Genomic DNA, 23827 nt, shown 5'->3' on the forward strand with positions numbered 1-23827 from the left:
ACTGAGAACTGTGCAGTTTGGTATCAAACTTCTCAGCACAATAAATGCACACTGATGCCAGTGTACATTTTATTGTAACATACACCCCAGAGGGCACCTTAGAGGTGCCCCCTGAAACCTCAACCGACTACCCGTGTAGGCTGACACAAACCAGACATGTTGCTGGCCACATGGGGAGAGTGCCTTTGTCACTCTGTGGCTAGTAACAAAGCCTGTACTGGGTGGAGGTGCTTCTCACCTCCTGCTGCAGGAACTGTAACACCTGGCGGTGAGCCTCAAAGGCTCACCCTCTTTGTTACAGCACCCCAGGGCACTCCAGCTAGTGGAGTTGCCCGCCCCCTCTGGCCACGGCCCCACTTTTGGCGGCAAGGCCGGAGGAGATAATGAGAAAAACAAGGAGGAGTCACTGGCCAGTCAGGACAGCCCCTAAGGTGTCCTGAGCTGAGGTGACACTGACTTTTAGAAATCCTCCATCTTGCAGATGGAGGATTCCCCCAATAGGGATAGGAATGTGCCCCCCTCCCCTCAGGGAGGAGGCACAAAGAGGGTGTAGCCACCCTCAGGGCTAGTAGCCATTGGCTACTAACCCACCAGACCTAAACACACCCCTAAATTCAGTATTTAGGGGCTCCCCAGAACCTAGGAACTCAGATTCCTGCAACCTAAGAAGAAGAGGACTGCTGAACTGAAAAACCTGCAGAGAAGACGGAGACACCAACTGCTTTGGCCCCAGCTCTACCGGCCTGTCTCCCCACTTCTAAAGACACTGCTCCAGCGACGCGTTCCCAGGGTCCAGCAACCTCTGAAGCCTCAAGGACTACCCTGCATCTAGAAGGACCAAGAACTCCCAAGGACAGCGGCTCTGTTCCCAAAAGACTGCAACTTTGCAACAAAGAAGCAACTTTGAAACAACACACGTTTCCCGCCGGAAGCGTGAGACTTTGCACTCTGCACCCGACGCCCCCGGCTCGACTTGTGGAGAACAAACACCACAGGGAGGACTCCCCGGCGACTACGAGACCGTGAGTAGCCAGAGTTGACCCCCCCTGAGCTCCCACAGCGACGCCTGCAGAGGGAATCCTGAGGCTCCCCCTGACCGCGACTGCCTGCTTCAAAGACCCGACGCCTGGTAAAGACTCTGCATCCGCAGCCCCCAGGACCTGAAGGATCCGACCTCCAGTGCAGGAGCGACCCCCAGGTGGCCCTCTCCCTTTCCCAGGTGGTGGCTACCCCGAGGAGCCCCCCCTTGCCTGCCTGCATCGCTGAAGAGACCCCTTGGTCTCCCATTGATTTCTATTGCGAACCCGACGCTTGTTTGCACACTGCACCCGGCCGCCCCCGGGCCGCTGAGGGTGTACTTTTTGTGTGGACTTGTGTCCCCCCCGGTGTCCTACAAAACCCCCCTGGTCTGCCCTCCGAAGACGCGGGTACTTACCTGCTGGCAGACTGGAACCGGGGCACCCCCTTCTCCATTGAAGCCTATGTGTTTTGGGCACTACTTTGACCTCTGCACCTGACCGGCCCTGAGCTGCTGGTTTGGTAACATTGGGGTTGCTCTGAACTCCCAACGGTGGGCTACCTTGGACCCAAACTTGAACCCCGTAGGTGGTTTACTTACCTGCAAAAACTAACAAACACTTACCTCCCCCAGGAACTGTCGAAAATTGCACTGTGTCTAGTTTTAAAATAGCTATATGTCATTTATGTGAAAACTGTATATGCTATTTTGCTAATTCATAGTTCCTAAAGTTCCTACATGAAATACCTTTCATTTGAAGTATTACTTGTAAATCTTGAACCGGTGGTTCTTAAAATAAACTAAGAAAATATATTTTTCTATACAAAAACCTATTGGCCTGGAATTGTCTCTGAGTGTGTGTTCCTCATTTATTGCCTGTGTGTGTACAACAAATGCTTAACACTACTCCTCTGATAAGCCTACTGCTCGACCACACTACCACAAAATAGAGCATTAGAATTATCTCTTTTTGCCACTATCTTACCTCTAAGGGGAACCCTTGGACTCTGTGCATACTATTCCTTACTTTGAAATAGTGCATACAGAGCCATCTTCCTACAGGTAGTGCACAGGGTTAATATGCCTGCTGCAAAGAACGTGTACTAAACAGATCAGAGTGCAAATAATGTAAAAACAATACCACTGATCAAGTTCGATCACTGAGAGCTGTGAGCATAATGGCAATCAAGAGAATGTACTTTTCTCTAGTGGAAGGTTGGAGTCATCATAAGGTAGCACACAGAGTTAATGTACCTGCTGCAAAGAATGTGTACTTGGCAAATCACAAAGTGCATGTAATGTAAAGATGTCAAAATAACTCGGGCGATTTATGTTCTTTCTGGAGAGAGAATATACTTTTGTCTAGTGGAAGCTTGAAGTCATCATGAGTTAGTGCACAGGGTTAATATGTCTGCCCCAAAGAACATGTACTAAGCAGATAAGGGGGCATGCAATGTAAAAATGTCAAAATAAATGTCGCGAATTATGTTCTTTCTGTAGAGAGAACTTACTTTTGTCTAGTGGAAGCTTGGTGTCATCATAAGGGTTAATATGCTTCCTACAAAGAATGTCTACTAAGTAGATCAGAGTGCATATTATGTAAAAACAATACATTAGATCTTGTTCGAGCCATAAGTGCTGTGAGCGCCATGGCAGCCAAGAGAACATACTTTTGTCTTGTGGAAGCTTGGAATTATCATAAAGTAGTGCACAGGGTTAATACGTCTTCTGCAAAAAACGTATACTAAGCAGATCGGAGTGCAAATAATGTGAAACTGATACCGCAGATCGAGTTTGTGCTTTAAGAGCTGTGAGCGCAATGGCAGCCAAGAGAAAGTACTTTTGTCTAGTGGACGGTTGGAGTAATCATAAGGTAGCGCACAGAGTTAATGTGCCTGCTGGAAAGAACATGCACTAGGCAAATTAAAAAGCATGTAATGTAAAAGTATAAAAAAAACTCTGGAAATGTATCTTTCTGGAGAGAGAGCGTTCTTTTGTCAAGAGGAACCTTGGAGTCATCAAAAGGTAGCCCACAGGGTTAATGTGCCTGCTGCATAGAATATGTACTAGGCAAATCACAAAGTGCATGTAAATAAAAATGTCAAAATAACTCTGGTGATGTGTGTTCTTTCTTGAGAGAAAACATACTTTTGTCTAGTGGAAGCCTGGAATCATCTTAAGGTAGCACGCAGAGTTAATATACCTGCTGCAAAGAACGTGTACTATGCAGATCAGAGTGCAAATAATGTAAAAACAATACTGATGATTGAGTTCACGCTCTGAGAGCTGTGAGCGCAATGGAAGCCAAGACAATGCATTTTTGTCTAGTGGAAGCTTGGACTCATCATAAGTTAGAGCACAGGGTTAATGTGACTGCTGCAAAGAATGTGTATCAGGCAAATCACAAAGTGAATGTAATAGAAAAATGTCATTAACTCTGGCGCATTGTGTTCTTTCTAGAAAGAGAACGTCATTTTGTCTAGTGGAGGCTTGGAGTCATCACAAGGTAGCGCACAGGTTTAATATAGCTGCTGCAAAGAACATGTACTAAGCAGATCAGGGTGCATATAACGTAAAAACGATACCCCAGATCCAGTTCGCACTCTAAACACTGTGAGCAACATGGCAGCCAGGAGCACACACTTTTTTCTAGTGGAAGTTTGAAGTCGTTATGAGGTAACACACAGGATTAATGAGCCTGCTGCAAAGAAAGTTTAGTAGGCAAAACACAAAGTGCATGTAATGTAAGAATGTCAAAATAACTGGTGATTTATATTCTTTCTGGAGAGAGAACGTACTTTTGTCTAGTGGAAGATTGGAGTCATCATAAGGGAGCGCGCAGGGATAATAGGGCCCTCATTCTGACCCTGGCGGTCTTTGACCGCCAGGGCGGAGGACCGCGGGAGCACCGCCGACAAGCCGGCGGTGCTCCAATGGGGATTCCGACCGCGGCGGTAAAGCCGCGGTCGGACCGGCACCACTGGCGGGGTCCCGCCAGTGTACCGCGGCCCCATTGAATCCTCCGCGGCGGCGCAGCTTGCTGCACCGCCGCGGGGATTCTGACCCCCCCTACCGCCATCCAGATCCCGGCGGTCGGACCGCCGAGATCCGGATGGCGGTAGGGGGGGTCGCGGGGCCCCTGGGGGCCCCTGCAGTGCCCATGCCACTGGCATGGGCATTGCAGGGGCCCCCGTAAGAGGGCCCCTACATGTATTTCACTGTCTGCTGCGCAGACAGTGAAATACGCGACGGGTGCAACTGCACCCGTCGCACAGCTTCCACTCCGCCGGCTCGATTCCGAGCCGGCTTCATCGTGGAAGCCTCTTTCCCGCTGGGCTGGCTGGCGGTCTGAAGGAGACCGCCCGCCAGCCCAGCGGGAAAGTCAGAATTACCGCCGCGGTCTTTCGACCGCGGAACGGTAACCTGACGGCGGGACTTTGGCGGGCGGCCTCCGCCGCCCGCCAAGGTCAGAATGAGGGCCTATGTCTGCTATAAAGAACGTCTACTAAGAAGATCAGAGTGCATATAATGTAAAAAGGATACTACCAATCGAGTTTGCACTCTGAGTGCTGTGAGCACCATTGCAGCCAAGAGAACGTACTTTTGTCTAGTGGAAGCTTGGAGTCATCAGAAGGTGGTTCACAGCGTTAATACATCTGCTGCAAAAAACGTGTCCTAAGCAGATCAGAGTGCATATCAATTAATAACGATACCGATCGAGTTCGCGCTCTGAGCACTGTGAGCACCATGGCAGCCAAGAGAAAGTACTTTTGTTCAGTGAAAGCTTCGAGTCATCATAAAGTAGAGCAGAGGGATAATGTGCCTGCTGCAAAAAATGTGTACTAGGCAAATCGCCAAACTGCATGTTATATAAAAATGTCAGAATAACTCTGGCGGTTTATGTTCTTTCTGGAGAGAGAATGTACTTTTGTATAGTGGAAGCTTGGACTCACCATAAGGTAGCACACAGGGTTAATATGTCTGCTGCAAAGAATGTCTACTAAGGAATCAGAGTGCATATAATGTAAAAACAATACCACTGATTGAGTTCACGCTGTGAGTGCCATGGTAGCCAGGAGAACATACTTTTGTCTAGTGGGAGCCTGGAGGCATCACAAGGTAGCACACAGGATTAATGTGCCTGCTGCAAAGAACGTCCACTAGGCAAATCACATAGTGCATGTAATGTAAAAATGTCAAAAAAACCTCTGGCAATTTATGTTCTTTCTGGAGGGAGAACGTACTTTTATCTAGTGGAAGCATTAAGTCATCACAAGGTAATGCTGCAAAGAATGTGTACTAGGCAAATTTCAGAGTGCATGTATTGTACAAATGTCAAAATAAATGTTGCGATTTATGTTTTTTCTGGAGAGAGAACGTACTTTTGTCTACTGGAAGCTTGAAGTTATCACAATGTAGAGCACAGGGCTAATATGCCTGCTGCAAAGAACATGTACTATGCGGATCAGAGTGCATATAATGTAAAAACGATACCTCAGATCTAGTTCTGATTTTGGTCAGGAGATCGCTCCCCCACGTCCGCAGCACCCCCAAGCTGTTCCCTTGTCCTTGACCCCGCACACGCTGCCGATCGTGTGTTCGAGGCCCTCCTCCACCCGCAGGCATCCTCCTGCGCCTCATCCCTGGTGTCTAATGGTCTCTGGTAAGCGTCACTAGACTTGTGCTTTATACCGTTTTATGTTTTGTGACTCGTTTTCTGTGCCTTTAATTATTGTGCCGTTCATGTAATTGTGACTCGTTTTCTGTGCCTTGAATTACTGTGCCGTTCATTCCTCAGTTTCCTTCTGTGCCTTTTTTCAGTTTTTTTCTGCCGCTTTTGCCCCTTGTGCGCTCCCCCTTGCCGGCTCTCTCTGAGCCGCTTTCCCCGCCGCTGCCTCCCTGCGGCCCCGCCCCCCTCGCGCCCCCATTCGCTGCTCCTTCCTGCCTCCCAGCTGCTCCTCCCTCCGCCCTCCCTTCTTAATGGCGGTCGCTGCGCGTCGAGGGTGAGTGACCTCTGACCTGATTTTGGTCAGGAGATCGCTCCCCCACGTCCACAGCACCACCAAGCTGTTCCCTTGTCCTTGACCCCGCACACGCTGCCGATCGCATGTTCGAGGCCCTCCTCCACCCGCAGGCATCCACCTGTGCCTCATCCCTGGTGTCTAGTGGGCTCTGGTAAGCGTCACTAGACTTGTGCTTTGTACCGTTTTAAGTTTTGTGACTCGTTTTCTGTGCCTTGAATTATTGTGCCGTTCATGTAATTGTGACTCGTTTTCTGTGCCTTGAATTACTGTGCCGTTCATTCCTCAGTTTCCTTCTGTGCCTTTTTTTGTGTTTTTTTCTGCCGCTTTTGCCCCTTGTGCGCTCCCCCTTGCCGGCTCTCTCTGAGCCGCTTTCCCCGCCGCTGCCTCCCTGCGGCCCCGCCCCCCTTGCGCCCCCATTCGCCGCTCCCTCCCGCCTCCCAGCTGCTCCTCCCTTCTTAATGGCGGTCGCTGCGCGTCGAGGGTGAGCGACATCTGACCTGATTTTGGTCAGGAGATCGCTCCCCCACGTCCGCAGCACCACCAAGCTGTTCCCTTGTCCCTGACCCCGCACACGCTGCTGATCGCGTGTTCGAGGCCCTCCTCCACCCGCAGGCATCCGCCTGCACCTCATCCCTGGTGTCTAGTGGGCTCTGGTAAGTGTCACTAGACTTGTGCTTTGTACCGTTTTAAGTTTGTGACTCGTTTTCTGTGCCTTGAATTATTGTGCCGTTCATGTAATTGTGACTCGTTTTCTGTGCCTTGAATTACTGTGCCGTTCATTCCTCAGTTTCCTTCTGTGCCTTAGTTAATGTGCAGGCTGCAAAGAATGTGTACTAGGCAAATCACAAAGTGCATGTAATGTAAAAATGTCAAAATAATTCTGGCGATTAATGATCTTTATGGAGAGAGAACGCACTTTGGTCTAGTGGAAGCTTGGACTCAATATAAGGCAGAGCACAGGGTTAATCTGCTTGCTGCAAAGAACGCGTACTAAGCAGATCAGAGTGCAAATAATGTAAAACGATACCGCTGATTGGGTTTGCGCTTTGAGACCTGTGAGCGCAATGGCAGCTAAGAAGATATACTTTTGTCTAGTGTAAGCTCGGATCATCATAAGGGAGTGCACAAGGTTAATGCGCCTGCTGCAAAGAACATGTACTAGACCAATCACAAAGTGCATGTAATGTAAAAATGTTAAAAAAAACTCTGTCAATTTATCTTCTTACTGGAGAGAGAACGTACTTTTATCTAGTCAGTGCTTGGACTCATGATAAGCTAGCGCTGCAAAGAACATATACTATGCAAATCACAAAGTGCACGTAATTCAAAAATGTCAAAATAACTCTTGGACATTATCTTCTTTCTGATGGGAGAACGCCCTTTTTTCTAGTGGAGGCTTGGAGTCATCACAAGGATACGCACATGGTTAATATGTCTGCTGCAAAGAACATGTATGTCACAGTGTCCTATCCTCAGGATCTGCACGCTGCTGAACAAATGGCCCACCTCCCTGCGTCACCAACTCAGAAAGCTACCATAGCACAGAGTTATGCTGCAGCCAGGCAGGGGGAAGGGTATTAGGGTAGGGAACTGCAGGGAGAGAGATATGAAAAGAAGAGGTTAGAACAAATATGCATATACTCATTCATAGCAGTATAACTCATCAATAGACTCTTGAAATAAAAGGCATCTCCGTGACATCAGATTGAGACCCTTTCATGAAGTGAGGGCGAAGCTCCTTCTTTGAATCATGGAACGAGAAAAAACTACAACCTCTGAACCAAGAGATGGCAAGATATTTGGACTATGGTCATACTCTGAATATCAATCCTGTAACAACTATGCATTCATAACATAAACATTTGATCACAGCTTAGAAATTCTCAAAGACCTAAATATGTATTTCACATATTATGCTTTCCAAAAAACAATGAAACTATAATTTGCTTATCTCCGAAATGCTTTCACATTTACGGCTATAATTTGCTTATCTCCGAAATGCTTTCACATTTACAACTATAGACCTGAAAGTTTTACTCATTGAACTTGAAGCACTTTATTCGTTGGGCAGAAGCGCCTTGTTTATTGTTCATGAAGCGCTTTGATTATTATACCTGAAGCGATTTGTTCATTATGCCAGAAAGCGCTTTAACTTGTCTTGTCTGAAGCGCCATGCTCGTTATGCTAAGGGGCGCTTTAATCATGTGGTCTGAATCACTTTGATTGTTGTGCCAAGGGCGTTTTACTCATGTGGACTGAAGCCCTTTGATTGCCGTACCTAGGGCGCTTTACTCATGTGGACTGAAGCGCTTAAATTGCTGTGCCAAGGGCGCTTTACTCATGTGGACTGAAGCACCTTGATTGCCATGCCAAGGGCGCGTTACTCTTGTGGACTGAAGAGCTTTGATTGCCGTGCCAAGGGTACTTTACTCATGTGGACTGAAGCGCTTTGATTGCCGTGCCAAGGGTGCTTTACTCATGTGGACTGAAGCGCTTTGATTGCCGTGCCAACGGCGCTTTACTCATGTGGACTGAAGCGCTTTGATTGCCGTGCCAAGGGCGCTTTACTCATGTGGACTGAAGAACTTTGATTGCCACTCCAAGGTCGCCTTACTCATATGGACTAAGCGCTTTGATTGCCGTGCCAAGGGCGTCTTACTCAGTTGGACTGAAGCCTTTGATTGTCGCGCCAAGGGCGCCTTACATGTGTAGCCTGAAGCGCTTTGCTCGTTGTGCTAAGGGGCGCTTTACCTTTGGAAGTAACAACTCCCTTCAAGATTGGACTCATCAAGACCTTACTGCTACGAGTACGACCTACTCGCATCTGAATTCACCATGGAAACAAGGATACTCTGATTTGCTGTCAATCTGCCATGCAGGAAATCTACTCTTCTTCAGAGGAACCCCCACAAGGTCTGACTGCATCGAAGTCTTCAAAATAGTGAGCAATGTGCTTGAGTGTGGCTGGGCTTTATAGGCCTGCCACACTCCAAGATGGTTGCTGCCTCTAAAAACATGGGAATTGTGGTCCCTTCATAGAATAGCACTGATAAGTGCATCTTGTCCACCAATGTCCTGACCCTGCAGCTACATGAGCCTTACCACAGGGCAGATGTTGCTGATGACCACTTTTAGAACAAGAGGGGATGACAAGTGGTGCGCATGAAGTGCCGCAAATCCGCGCAGCGGCATTTTGGGGCGGGACCTGGACCGCGCACAGCCTTATTCCTGACAATGTACTAAGCAGATCAGAATGCATATATTTTAAAAACAATAACACAGATCGAGTTTGCACTCTGAGCACTGTGAGTGACATGGCAGCTAGAAGAACATACTTTTTGCTAGTGGAAGCTTGGAGTCATCATAAGGTAACACGCAGGATTAATGTGTCTGCTGCAAAGAACCTTTATTAGGAAAATCACATAGTGCGTGTAATGTAAGAATGTCAAAATAACTGGTGATTTATGTTCTTTCTGGAGAGAGAAGGAACTTTTGTCTAGTGGAAGCTTGAATTCATCATAAGGTAGGGCACAGGGTTAATATGGCTGCTGCAAAGAACGTCTACGAAGCAGATCAGAGTGCACATAATGTAAACCGCTGATTGAGTTTGCACTCTGACTGCTGTGAGTGCCATAGCAGCCAAGAGAACATACTTTTGTCTAGTGGAAGCTTGGAGTCATCATAAGGTACCACACAGGGCTAATATGTCTGCTGCAAAGAACATGTACTAAGCAGATCAGAGTGCATGTATTGTGTAAAAACGATACTGATCGAGTTTCCGCTATCAAGTGGAAGCGTGGAGTCATCATAAGGTAGCGCAGAGGGTTAATGGCCTGCTGCAAAGAATGTGTATTAGGCAAATCACAAAGTGCAAGTAATGTAACAATGTCAAAATATCCCTGGCAATTTATGTTCTTTCTGGAGAAAGAACGTCCTTTTGTCTAGTGGAAGATTGGAGTCATCATAAGGTAGCGCACAGGGTTAAAATGCCTGTTGCAAAGAACGTCTACTATGCAGATTAGAGTGCATATCATGTAAAAACTATACCGCCGAGTTCACACTCTGAGTGCTGTGAGCGCCATGGCAAGCAAGAGAAAGTACTTTTGTCTAGTGGATGTTTGGAGTCATCATAAGGTAGCCCACAGGGTTAATATGCCTGCTGCAAAGAACATGTACAAGACAAATCACAAAGAACATGTAATGTAAAAATTTCAAAATAACTCGAGATTTCTGTTCTTTCTGGAGCAAGAACGTACTTTTTTCTAGTGGAAGTTGGAGTCATCGTAAGGAAGTGCACAGGGTTAATATGCCTGATGCAAACAAGGTGATCAAAGCATAAAGGAGTGCAAATAATGTAAAAACAATACCGCCAATCGAGTTCGCTCTCTGAGACCCTTAAGCGTAATGGTAGCCAAGAGAATGTACTTTTGTCTAGTGGAAGGTTGGAGTCATCATAAGTTAGCACACAGAGTTAATGTGCCTGCTGCAAAGAAAGTGTACTAGGGAAATCACAAACTACATTTAATGTAAAAATATCAAAACAACTCTGGCAATTTATGCTCTTTTTGGAGAGAGATCGTACTTTTGTCTAGTGAAAGCTTGGAGTCATCAGAAGGTAGCTCACTGGGTTAATATGGCTGCTGCAAAGAACATCTACAAGAAAAATCACAAAGAGCATGTAATATAAACAAATTCAAAATAAATGTTGGGAGATATGTTTGTGCACTGAGAGCTGTGAGCACCATTGCAGCCTAGAGAACATACTTTTGTCTAGTGGAAACTTGGAGTAATAAGGTAGCGCAAAGGATTCATGTGCCTGCTGCAAAGAACGTGTACTAGGCAAATCACAAAATGCATGTAGTATAAAAAGGACGGCCTGGGCAGAGAAAACTTCCTTGACTGTCTTGGGGCACACTGGGAACAGTCCCACCACATCGGACACGGGTGAGGAGCTGGGGGACTCACGCGCCGTGCACCACTGATTCTGGGGGGAGGCCCTGGGGTAAGTGCGGCAGCAACCAGGCCCCAAGAGCGAGGGCGGCAGAGAGGTGAGCGGAGCCCCCTCCGCCCCCGAAGTGCCCCAGACATTATCCCTGTGAGGTGGGAGGCCCAGCAGTGCCGGCCGCATTGGAAAGAAAATGAGCGGCCGGCAAGAATACAAATCTTTGGACTGCAGATTCCTGGCGCACTGACGGTGATACCACAGTGGAGCGGAGGCAGTCAGGGGCCGGCGGAGGGTATAGTGAAACAATTTTATATTGGAACTTCTAGCAAAGAATACCCCCCCGGCCGGCTCCCACCCCTTCGAACTGGATTGCTGCACTCTTCACATATCATTGAGCACGAGAGGAGCGCCTTCTTACTGGTAGAGGCCCTTGAAGGGGACCCGTGGAGACCTTCTGCTGGGGGACTCCCAAGGCACCCACTAAATTATATGTGAATTGAGCGGGACTCACCCTAAACCCCCCCCCCCCCCCCCCCCCACCACCGCCGGGGGACCCTGACAATACTGCCTGCATGGACTTATGAGGGGGCATAAAATAGTAGATGAGCAGAGGCCGGGAGGAGAAGACCAGGCAAGTGCGCAGAGCAATGAAAAAGCGAGGTATATACTGGCGAATATCTTAGGGGAGGAGAAACCCCTACTACAGCGCGTTCCGCTATTGTAACAGCGATAACCAACCTCCATCGCACGGCAACTGACAGGCCCTACTGGGAGAGTTTGAGACTGAGCTGAAAGGGCCTAGGTGCACATACCAGGACCTGAAGCTGTGCATCCCCGACCATATTAAAGTGACACCTATTGGAGAGAATACTACTTTGCTTTTGGCTGTTGGTAACAGTTGAACTCCCAAGCAGTAAAACATAGCACAGTGTGAGCACACGGAACCCCGTGCGGACCCTGCCACCAAAGACTCCTGGAACCTAGATAGCCCGAAGAGTCATACTGGTGACAGCGGGGCTACTAGAGATCTTCCGTAGTACTCATAGAAGTGTGTCCCCACACAGCACTTGACGAGAACAGAAAAGAAATAGGATTCAAAGACCACTGGATCAAACTAAACCATGGGAAAAGCGGTGAAAAAGAGAGATGAGGAACTGAGAGGATCCCAGCGCCTGGTGACAGCTGGTGGGCAGCCAGAGCAAACCTTAGACGAGCGTTCAAAAACAACACCCTATGCCCCCACACTTCGGGATGTCTTACAGGCTGTAGAAGTGTTGCTTGAAGCTCTGGAAGTTAAGATTGATACGCTTAGCATAGGCCTGGGATTGTTGCGTGATGACCACAGACGTCTATCAGAGAGAGTCACCGAGACTGAAAGGGAAATCTCCGAAACACTACCTACAGTGGTAGCCGCAGGAGGATGAATGGACTGTATGGAATCTAGACTGCACGCCCTTGAGAATAGAGCAGTGGATGCAGAAAAGAGAGTGGGCCGCAATAACATCAGAGTAGTGGGTCTCCCTGAGAAAATTGAGGGGTCTAATATGGTGCGATACCTGGAGGAATGGATCAAGAAGGAGGTAGCCCCGGAGGGTCTCTCTCCTTTCTTTGCCTTTGAACGTGCACATAGGGTTCCTGCCTGGCGGCGACCGCGAGCCCCTCCTACACCAGTAGTGGTGCGGTTGCTTCATTTTAAGGACAGGGACCACATACTGCAGTGGGCGACCTCACAAAGGACAACAATAAAGTCTCCATATCTCCTGACTTTACAAGAGAGGTGCAACGTCAAAGGGTGGCCTTTACATCTGTGAAAAAGAAATAGTGGGATGGGGGAATCATCTATTCTGTGCAATTTCCTGCACGGCTCAAAGTAGTAACACCCACAGGAGCACAATTTTTCACTATGCTCCAAGAGGCCTGGGACTGGGCGGAAGGACAACCCAACCCGGGCACAGGCAGACCACCTCTCCCACAGAAAAGGAAGCACCTCCTTTGCACATGAAGGCAAGATCAGGCGACGCCATGTGGGTCACCAACGGTACTGGAGGCGCAAATAGGTCGGCAAGCGGCCATAGCTGCGGTGGCATCCTTGAAGGGATCATCGCCTGACCCCGGATCCCTGTTGAGGGAAGTGAGTGGACGATGGCACAGATTCAGACAGAGACTCAATGACTTCAATGCCCATCAGCGAGATTCTTCCGGTGGTCACCCCACGCACCGCAGATGAGATTATTCAGTCTGAGACCAGTCAGTGCAACAAATACTACTATGAACATGGCAGCACAGACAATACCCACTTGTCTACAAAACCGATCCGTGGATAGCCAGAAGAAGTCCCTAATGGCATGGCTTATGACATTTTATTCTAAATACGCACCTTGGGAACTCGGGTGGGCACCTGGAGAGCCTGGGGCCTGATACTGAGAGCAGACAGAGCTACTAACCCCCCCAGCTGAACGAGGCCCGAGCACTAGAGGGCACGAACATGGTTGAATATGTTATGGTTGACTGTTTGGGCAAATGGCTCACATTGTTTGCCCTGGGGAGTGAGAGTTGGGTACGGTTCAAGTTCAATACATTGGGGGTTGTCCACTGCCGCATATGCCTGTACTTGCTAGTGACATTGTGGGAGGATCTCCAGATAGAGAAGAACATGAGCACTGCAACGTAAATGGCAAGGACAAGTTCATTATACTACCTACTTTGCTTATACAAAAGGGGTCCTTATCTGGATTAAGCCTGGAAAACCTTTTCAACACATTGATTCTGTCATAGATCCCTTGGGGAGATTTATCCTAATAGCAGGGAGGTTAGATGGTCGGGACCTAGTGATAGGGAGTATTTATGGCACTAATGTTGATCAACCTGCATTATTGAGGACGCTTTCCGACCGTCTGGCCTCCCACCTTCTGGGATCCATTTTACTAGGCGGGGATTTTAACTGTATTTATGATACGACACTAGATATATCACACCTCCTACTGCAGGCGTCCGCCATTCGGCGCACCACTAAGGCATTCAGGAATGGCAACAAGAATGGGGACTGATAGACGAGAGGGATTACTCCTTTTATTCCCCATTGTATGATCTACATATGTGATTAGATACCTTCCTTTGCTCCCCTGATGTCCATTAGTCGACTAGCGGGACTGAGTATTTAAGCAGAACGATCTCAGACCACAACCCCTTATTGTTGAGGCTGCGTTGGGCACTCCCCCGTCCTCCAATGCCTATGTAGTGACTTAGGCCGGAACTGCTAGAAGATCGAGGCCCTCATTATGACATTGGCGGTAAATCCCACTTACCGCCATGCTGACTGCCGCCAAGATACCGCCACCGCAGCGGATATCCATTCATCATATTATGACACACATACACCAATCCGTCATTATGCAGCCACACACACTAGTCCGCCACACCAAACGTCAGTGAGAAACTGGCGGTATCAAAACCCACACCGTTACGCCAACAGAACAACGCCCACAACATTATGACCCACGAATCACCACGGCAGACATTCAATGGCAGTAAACCATTGGAGGTACATACTGCCGCACTCAAAATACACACACACCCAATACAACACCACATTGGACAATTCAAACTGCACACACCTGACACCCATACACACACCACACCCACACCACTATAAAACAGACACACACATTACCCCAAAACCCTTTACAAATACAAATCATTGCCACCAGAGAGAGACAGCAAGACCACTCACACAACCAGAGCCACATGCCACCATCACCTATACACCACCCACGCACCTTACATCACACACCCCACCTCATCAAACTACACACCCTCACCCACAAAACTCACACTACACCCATGGCACCACAACGACACCCCAGATTCTCTGAGGAGGAGCTAAGGGTCATGGTGGAGGAAATCATCCGGGTAGAGCTGCAGGTATTTGGATCACAGGTACAGCAGATATCCATTGCTAGGAAGATGGAGCTATGGCAGAGAATCATGGACAGGGTCAACACCATGGGACAGCACCCAAGAACAAGGGATGACATCAGGAAGAGGTGGAACGACCTATGGGGGAAGGTGCGTTCCATTGCAGCCAAGACACCAGATCGCAGTACAGAGGACTGGCGGTGGACCCCCACCTCCACCCCCACAAATAACAACATGGGAGGAGCAAGTCTTGGCAATCATGCATCCTGAGGGCCTGGCAGGAGTAGCAGGTGGATTGGACTCTGGTAAGTCAATTGTCTATTACTATCACCCCCCTACCTGCATGCCTTCAGATACCCTCACCCCACGCTCACTCCCATCACTCTACCACCTCCCACACACCCCACCATCACAACCCACTCATCCCAATGCCAAGCCCAGCATGCACCACCAATGCATAGACACCACTCACAGCCATGCATGGACACCAATCACTAAAGCATGCACACTAGAGGATCACCTAGCCCACCACATAACAACTCACACAAGGAAAAGCTGCCAGAGCAATAACAACCATAGAGGGCAACCCACCCTTGCACAATATGTCACACACAGAAATAATAACACTGCATATACACCCCTACAGGTATCCCAGCCAATGTCACAGGAGAAGAGGTGCCAGCAACATCCAGTCCCCCACAGAAGAGGCCCACAGTGATGACAGCAGCTCTGCTCGCCTGTATCTTGATGGCCAACTTGGCCCATCAGGGACCTCTGGGCAGTCGGTTACCCAGGCACAGTTCCACACCACAACAGAGCCTCCCCCTCAGGAAACACCACCACAGCACCCACCCAGCATGCCCATACCTTTGTCCCCAGGACACGTCAATCAGCAGTGTGTCCACCACTACAGGGACCACAGGGCACCCCCCATACCAAAGACAATCAGGGACCTGGGGTCAGTGGCAGTGGGCACATCGTTCAGGGGACAGAGGCACAGGACAACAGGGAAGCTGGGAGGACTGCTATGCACCAGGGGAAGGACAGGCCCAGGGAACCGACTCTCCAGGAGGCACTCACCGCGATCCTGGGAGCATACCACCATTCCCAGGATACGCTGGGCCAAATCATGGACAAGCTGCAGGAGAATATCCAGCTGCAGGAGGGACAGTACCCGGGGATCAGGGAGGACTTGAAGGCCGTTAACACCACCCTGATCTCCATTGCAGGGGTGCTGGAAGACATGGGCAACATTATGAGGGAGGCAGTCTCACACCAGCAGGCCCCTGCCACTAGCCAGACTACTGAACAGCCCTCCACCTCCGCTGCCGCTAGTGGCTACAGGACCAACAGCCCACCAGCACTCCTCCCCCTGCAGAAGGAGAACCACCCCGCAAACGTTCCCTGCGATCCAGGCAGAAGCCAGAGGCTTTTGCCAAGACCCCGCCAGGAAATAAGACTCTCCTGAATGTCATCCTTGTGTCCCACTCTGTCACCCTGTCCACCTTGAATTGCCATTGCACCCCGTCCTATGCCCCCTTTGACAATGTACCTGTGCTACCAAAAGACTGGACTCTACCCTGGACTTTCCTCCATCATCACCCCTGCCCATTTCACATCCCACTTTTCTTTCATAGCACTGCAATGAACACACTTTGAAAAAAGTGTGGAGTATGTCAAATGATTTAAGTATGTATTCGTTTAACAAGGTTTAAATATTGCAATTCAACTGTACAGTAATTTATACATAGGAGAGACCTGTAGTTGGCTGCAGTGAAGACACCAGGGGCGATAGTGGGGCACCAACATCTGCAAAAAGAGCTGCCAAAGCGTACAGTGAGTGGGCATAGAAGTGGGAATTCACAGTCTGCCAGTGACAATGTCAAACACAAAACTGTCAATGAAATGTGAAGTTACACTGTCTTACCTGTGTGTCATTGGAAGTATTGACGTATCACTGCAGTTCTGTTGTCCTCATCCTCTGCCTCCTCATCTTCACTGTCCAGAGGGTCCACTGCTGCGACACGGCCATCTCCAGCCTCCTCCTCCTGCAGAAAAGGCACATGGCGTCTCAAGGCAAGGTTATACAACATGCAGCATGCCACGATTATCTGGCAGACCTTCTTGGGTGAGTAGCACAGGGATTCACCTGTTAGATGGAGGCACTAAAACCTGGCCTTTAGGAGGCCGAAGGTACATTCTATTATCCTTCTTGTTCACCCATGTGCCTCATTGAAACGTTCCTCTGCCCTTGTCCTGGGATTGCTCACAGGGGCCAGTAGCCATAAGAGGTTGGGGAAACCAGAGTCACCTGCAAATATCAAGGGACAACTGTTAGCCACAAACCATGCCATATAGCCCACACCATACCCATGCACCAACATATGCTGGGTGGCATCCAGGGCTCACCAATTAGCCACACCCTGTGCCTCTGGATTTAGGCCATCAAATCAAATCAAATCAAATCATTAACATTTATAAAGCGCGCTACTCACCCGTGTGGGTCTCAAGGCGCTAGGGGGGAAAGGGGGGGTTATCGCTGCTCGAACAGCCAAGTCTTTAGGAGTCTCCGGAAAGCGGAGTGGTCCTGGGTGGTCCTGAGGCTGGTGGGGAGGGAGTTCCAGGTCTTGGCCGCCAGGAAGGAGAAAGATCTCCCACCCGCCGTGGAGCGGCGGGTGCGAGGGACGGCAGCAAGTGCGAGGCCAGCGGAGCGGAGGGGGCGGGTGGGGACGTAGAAGCTGAGGCGTCTGTTGAGGTATTCCGGTCCCTTGTTGTGACGGGCTTTGTGTGCGTGGGTGAGAAGACGGAAGGTGATCCTTTTGCTGACTGGGAGCCAATGCAGGTGTCTCAGGTGTGCGGAGATGTGGCTGTTGCGGGGTACGTCGAGGATGAGGCGGGCCGAGGCGTTTTGGATGCGTTGCAGGCGGTTTTGGAGTTTGGCGGTGGTCCTGGCGTAGAGGGTATTGCCGTAGTCCAGGCGACTCGTGACAAGGGCGTGGGTCACGGTTTTTCTGGTGTCGGCGGGGATCCAGCGGAAGATCTTGCGGAGCATGCGGAGAGTGAGGAAGCAGGCGGAGGACACGGCGTTGACTTGCTTGGTCATGGTGAGAAGAGGGTCCAAGATGAAGCCGAGGTTGCGGGCGTGGTCTGCGGGGGTCGGTGCGGTGCCGAGGGCCATGGGCCACCAGGAGTCGTCCCAGGCGGACGGGGTGTTGCCGAGGATGAGGACTTCCGTTTTTTCAGAGTTCAGCTTTAGGCGGCTGAGCCTCATCCAATCTGCGACGTCCTTCATACCCTCTTGTAGGTTGGTCTTGGCGCTGGCGGGGTCACATTTGGGATGCTGCTTTTTCTCAGGATAAAGGCATCATGCACCAAGCCTGAATACTTAGCATTGACATGGGAGATGTACTGGTCCGCCACACACACTCTGCACATTCATTGAGTGAAAACTTTTATGATTTCTGCTAGACCTGTTCCTTCTGGCGGGCGGGACAAATGCAATATGTATTCCATCAATTGCCCCAATGGTGTTAGGGATATATCCCATTGCATAGAAGTCAGCCTTCACTGTGGCCAAATCCTCCACTTGAGGGAAAACAATGTAGCTGCACATGTGTTTAATCAGGGCAGACAACACTCTTGTCAGCACTATTGAGAACATTGGCTGTGACATTCCTGCTGCCAAGCCCACTGTCACTTGGAAAGAACCAGTTGCCAGGAAATGGAGCACTGATAGCACTTGCACAAGAGAGGGTATCCCAGTGGGGTGATGGATACCAGATATCTGGTCAGGCTTCAATTGGGCACACAGCTCTGTGATTGTGGCCCTGTCAAGTCTGTAGGTGAGTATAATGTGCCTGTCTTCCATTGTTGCCAAGTCCACCAGGGTCTGTACATGGGGAGATGTCTCCATCTCCTATTTATCCGTAGCAGTTGTAATCTATGGGGCAAATGAGTGAGGAGCCGGTCATAATCTGTACATTGTAGCCACTACAGTTCAATGCATGATGTGATTTATTAATGTATTAGTGGCATCTGTCTTGAATGTACAATTTTGATCTGTGACGCAATTAGGATCCATGGCCAACCCCCCCTTGAAATGGCATCCACCTGTCCTCTATGGAGGGACAGGTGGAAGAGAGGTAATTCCGCTGACGTTGTGGCCGTTGCGGGAGACGGTCGGGAACCACCATCAACTCCTCATTGGTTATTATTGGGCCCCATGGGGTACAGTGGCCAATGGTGATGTACGACAGAGGCAACGGTATGCACAGCCGCGGACGTCACCGCCACTTTCTATCTGTTCACTCACTTGCTACCTGACCTTCAACAGGAGAGGACCTACACTGCATGTGCTGCTGTGACCTGTGTCTGGAACCTATCTTGGCCCGTGTGACTGGGGAAAGGGCCCCTGCCTTCACCTCGGCGGAGTTGGAGCGACTGGTGGATGGGGTCCTACCCCAGTATGGACTGCTGTATGGACCTCCAGACCAACAGGTGAGTACACTGTGAGCATGATGCATGGGGCATGAATGCATGGAGTGCTGTGTGTGAAGGCCTTGTGTGGGGGGCGTTGGTGGATGGGCCCTGGGCAGCGTGCAGCATGTACGCTGGGCCATGTCTGTGCTTAAGGGGATGGGAGGGCGATGGTGGGCTATGAGTGTAACAGGCCAGACGGTCTGACTAATACCTTTCTCTGTGTGTATTTCCTCTGCAGGTCAGCGCCCATAAAAGGAAGGGTATATGGCATGCCATCGCCAAGGATGTGTGGACCCTGGTGGTCTACGGCAGGCGGAGCACCCACTGTCGGAAATGGTGGGAGGACCTGAGACGCTGGGCACAGAAGACGACAGAGGCCCAGCTGGGGATGGCCTCCCAACGAGGAAGGGGTGCCCGTCGAACCCTGACCCCCTAATGGCCCCCATACTGGTCGTGGCCTATCCAGAGCTGGATGGGGGTTTGGGGGCATCAGAGCAGCAACAAGGAGGGGAGTACATGGCCCATCATTACTACTTACACCTGGTGGGGTAGTTTCCAGGTGGGGGAAGTGTGCCTGTGGGTGCCCCTAGGCCAGGGCTGACATTGCAGTGTAGGTCCCATGTTGGGCAGGGTTCTGATGTGGTATTCCTCCAACCTAGCTAGTAGGCATCCACTACTGGGCAGGGGTGTGTGGGTCCCATGTATACTGTAGTGGGCGGTATGAGTCCCTCCCCATGCCCTGGTGACTAGCATTGTTACTGGTAGTGCCATGCATAGTGCGTAGGGCTGTTCCCTGTGTGTGAGGGTGCTGTGTACACCAACGATAGTGTTGGTGCAGCCATTGACCAAGTGTATCCTTTGTCTCTCTCTCTCCCCCTTTCTTGTTTTGTCATCCTGTCCTTATGTGCATTAGCATCATCTGGTGGAGGAGCAGAGGCACCGGTGACAGAGGGAGCTGCATCCCACAGGGCACAGGAGGCCTAATCCACCGACGGTGAGGGCACCAGTGGGACGGAGAGCTAGGGGAGCACCACAGCGGAGACAGGAGGGGACAGTTCAGACACGAATACCTCCTCCGATGGAAGCTCCCTGGTGGTGGCGGACACCTCTGTGCCTACCCCAGCTACAGGTACAGCCACCACCGCCCGTACCAGCACTGCCCTCCCAGCAGCCCCTCAGTGAGTTACCCGTGCCTGCTCACCCAGGAGGGTGGGCATCTCCTTCGCCCCAGGCACCTCAGCCCTGCCCCAGTTAATTCTGCTGCCCTGAATGAGGAGACTATTGACCTCCTGTGATCCATCTCTGTTGGGCAGTCAACCATTGTGAATGCCATCCAGGGGCTGGCAGCCCAAATGCAACAGACCAATGCATTTCTGGAGGGCATTCACACTGGCTTGGCAGCCCAGCACAGATCAATCCAGGCTCTAGCCTCCTCTCTGATGGCAGCCATTGTCCCTGTTTCCACCCTCCCTCCTCCAGCTTCCTCTACCCAATCCCATTCCCCTCAACCCCAACCTATCCCAAGCACACAAGCAGATGGGCATGCATACAGGACAACACACAAGAGTGGCACAGGCAAACCCAGGCACCACACATCAACCCACAGGCACTCACACAAACACCATCCAGATGCAGACATACCAACACCCACTGCCTCCCACTGCCACCAATGCACATGTCCCCTTTATCCTCTCCCTCTGTGTCTGTCACCCCCTTCCCAAAGTACGCAAATGCAAGCACTCAGACACCCAACAGCCATCCACCTCACAACAGCATCCAGCCCATGCACCTGCACCCAAACACAGCAGACAGACACCTCCTACAACTACTCCCTCTTCCTCCACTCCCAGACCTTCTACCTCTTCCTGTCCCAATGTCCGTAAGAAGCTTTTCCTCTCCACCATTGACCTCTTCCCTACCCCTCCCCTGTCCTTCACGTCTGGCCAGGGTGTGTAAAACCCAGGAAAGCCCCTCAGCCACCCAGTCCACGGGCCCAGAAGTGTCCACAGCAACTTGTGGTGGGAAGGGATCCCGGGCACCAGGCAGCCACACGGAAAGAGTGCCTGCCCCAAGTGCTGACAGGAAGGTCAAGGTGTCACCTCCAGCTGCTATCATGAAGGTAAAGGTGCCACCCCCAGCTGCTTCCAAGAGGAGCAAGGAGCCATCCCCAGCTTCTGCCAAGAAGAGAAAGGAGCCATCCCCAGCTGCTGCCAAAAGGAGCAAGAAGCCATCCCCAGCTGCTGCCAAAAGGAGCAAGAAGCCATCCCCAGCTGCTACCAGGAAGGGCAAGGGGCCTGCACCCGCAGCAGAAAGGACAAGGAGCCTGGTGCTGGGACTCAGTCGGAGCCCCCACCACCAACCATGGTGGTGCAGCTGTCCGAGGCTGCAGGGGATGGGCAGGAGCTTCCCCCCACACCCACCACCACCAGCAGCAGCAGCAACACCAGCACAACCACCAGCAGTGAGCAACTGTCCGAGGCTGCCGGGGATGGGTAGGAGCTTCCCCCCACAACCACCAGCAGCAGCACCAGCACGACCACCAGCAGTGGGCAGCTGTCCGAGGCTGCAGGGGATGGACAAGAGCTTCCCCCCACCACCACCACCAGCAGTGGGCAGCCGTCCGAGGCTGCAGGGTATGGGCAGGAGTTTCCCCCCACCACCAACGGCAACATCACCTTCACCACCACTGAGCAGCCGTCACCGCTGGCAGACAGTGTGTAATTCTGCCTCCATGGGCTATTGTGCGGGCTGCCCCAGCAAATCCTGTGGGATTGACACCCACCTGAGAGACTGTGACCTTCCACTCCCCAAGACCTACATCACAGGGCACGATGCCCCCTCCAGAACCAGTGGGGAAGCCATCCACTCAACCCACCCTCCCCAGGATGAGGATCACAGGGCATGTTGCCCCCTCCAGAGCATTTGGGCAAGTTACCCACTCGAGAGACTGTGGCCTTGCACGCCCCAAGTTAAAGCAGTGGCCACATCACCCACTTGAGAGACTGTGGCCTTGCACTCCCGAGGACAAAGCAGTGGGCAAATCACCCACTTGAGAGACTGGGGCCTTGCACTCCCCAGGACAGCGCACGGGGCATGTTGCCCCCTTCAGGACCAGTGATTTTGTTCCATCTGCCAGCTGAGGTGACCCTCCGTTCCCTGTCCCCCTGAGGTGCCTGCCTATTTTCTAACTGATGCCCCTGCAGTGTTCTCTCTGTGTTGTTGCAGGAGTCAAGTGGGGCCTTGGACTTTGTGATGTAGCCCTGTGGCCCATGAACATTGAGGACTGGGCAGTGTCCCTTGATTTGTAAATATGTATATACTTTTAGATTGGATGCACTTATTACTACTTTATTTATCTTATCACACTCACTTTTATCTATTTGTGTTGTCCTTGCATTTTTCCAGAGGGGTACAGGGTGTATATGTTATGTTACTGCATCTGCTTGTGTGTATGGTGTTGGGGGTGTTGCGTGTGTGTGTCTGTCTCTTTTTCCTCCCCCCCTCCCCTGTTTGCTAGGTGGCTGTACTCAACGTGGTCAACTTCATCGTCATTAGTGTTTGTGGTGGAGTAGGACGTAGAACAGCATTGGGAATTTATGCAGTTCAGGCTCCATGGCGGCGTGGTTCTTCCCTTAGTCTTCACAGGTGAGTTGTTTCCCTTCTGTGTAGTGTTTCCACAAAGCTTTTGATGTCATTGATACCACCCCAGAAAAGGTGGCGGATTGCAGGGTCTTAATACAGTGGGCAGAACATTGACTTCCACCTGGCTGTAGGCAGCTACCGCTGTGGTGCCTGTTGATTCCACCCTGGCGGTTGGCATGTTAAAGTGGCTGTCTGTCTGAGCTCTTTCCACCATGGTCATAATTTGGCAGTATTTACTGCCAGCCTGTTGGCGGTATTACCGCCACTTTATCACCGACCGCCCGGGTTGTAATGCGGGCTCGAGTCTATAGGATAGGCATTGCTGCGGACATAACTGCCTACTTTAATGATAACGAGGGCACTACAGACACCAGACTTCCAGAATGGGACGCCTTCAAGGTTGTGATAAGGAGGAGATGTATTTCAGCTGCAAAAGGGGTTAGATATGTATTATACAAGATATAGAGAGGGCGGAACAAGCATTGAGAGAAATGGAGAGATAGTACCCAAGACAACCACGACTCAGAGGGTCTGTTTTAGATGCACGGGAGAGGGTTGCAGTCGGAGCTGAAAGACTCCGCTGTTACGACTACAAAACCTACCTAGCGAAAACACATGCTGAGGGCATCTGCGCAGGTTCACTTTTGGCATGGCTGGCAAACCCAGCAAAAAGGGGGTCGAGCATAGTAGAATTAGATACGTCCATGGGCCAGCAGGTCTATAGTCAGGCTGCAATCAATCAGGAGTTTTATAAGTACTATTTAGAGCTTACTAAAAGTAAAATGCACACAACAACTACAGACA

This window comes from Pleurodeles waltl, chromosome 6 (assembly GCF_031143425.1).
Source record: "Pleurodeles waltl isolate 20211129_DDA chromosome 6, aPleWal1.hap1.20221129, whole genome shotgun sequence".
Lineage (NCBI taxonomy): Eukaryota > Metazoa > Chordata > Amphibia > Caudata > Salamandridae > Pleurodeles > Pleurodeles waltl.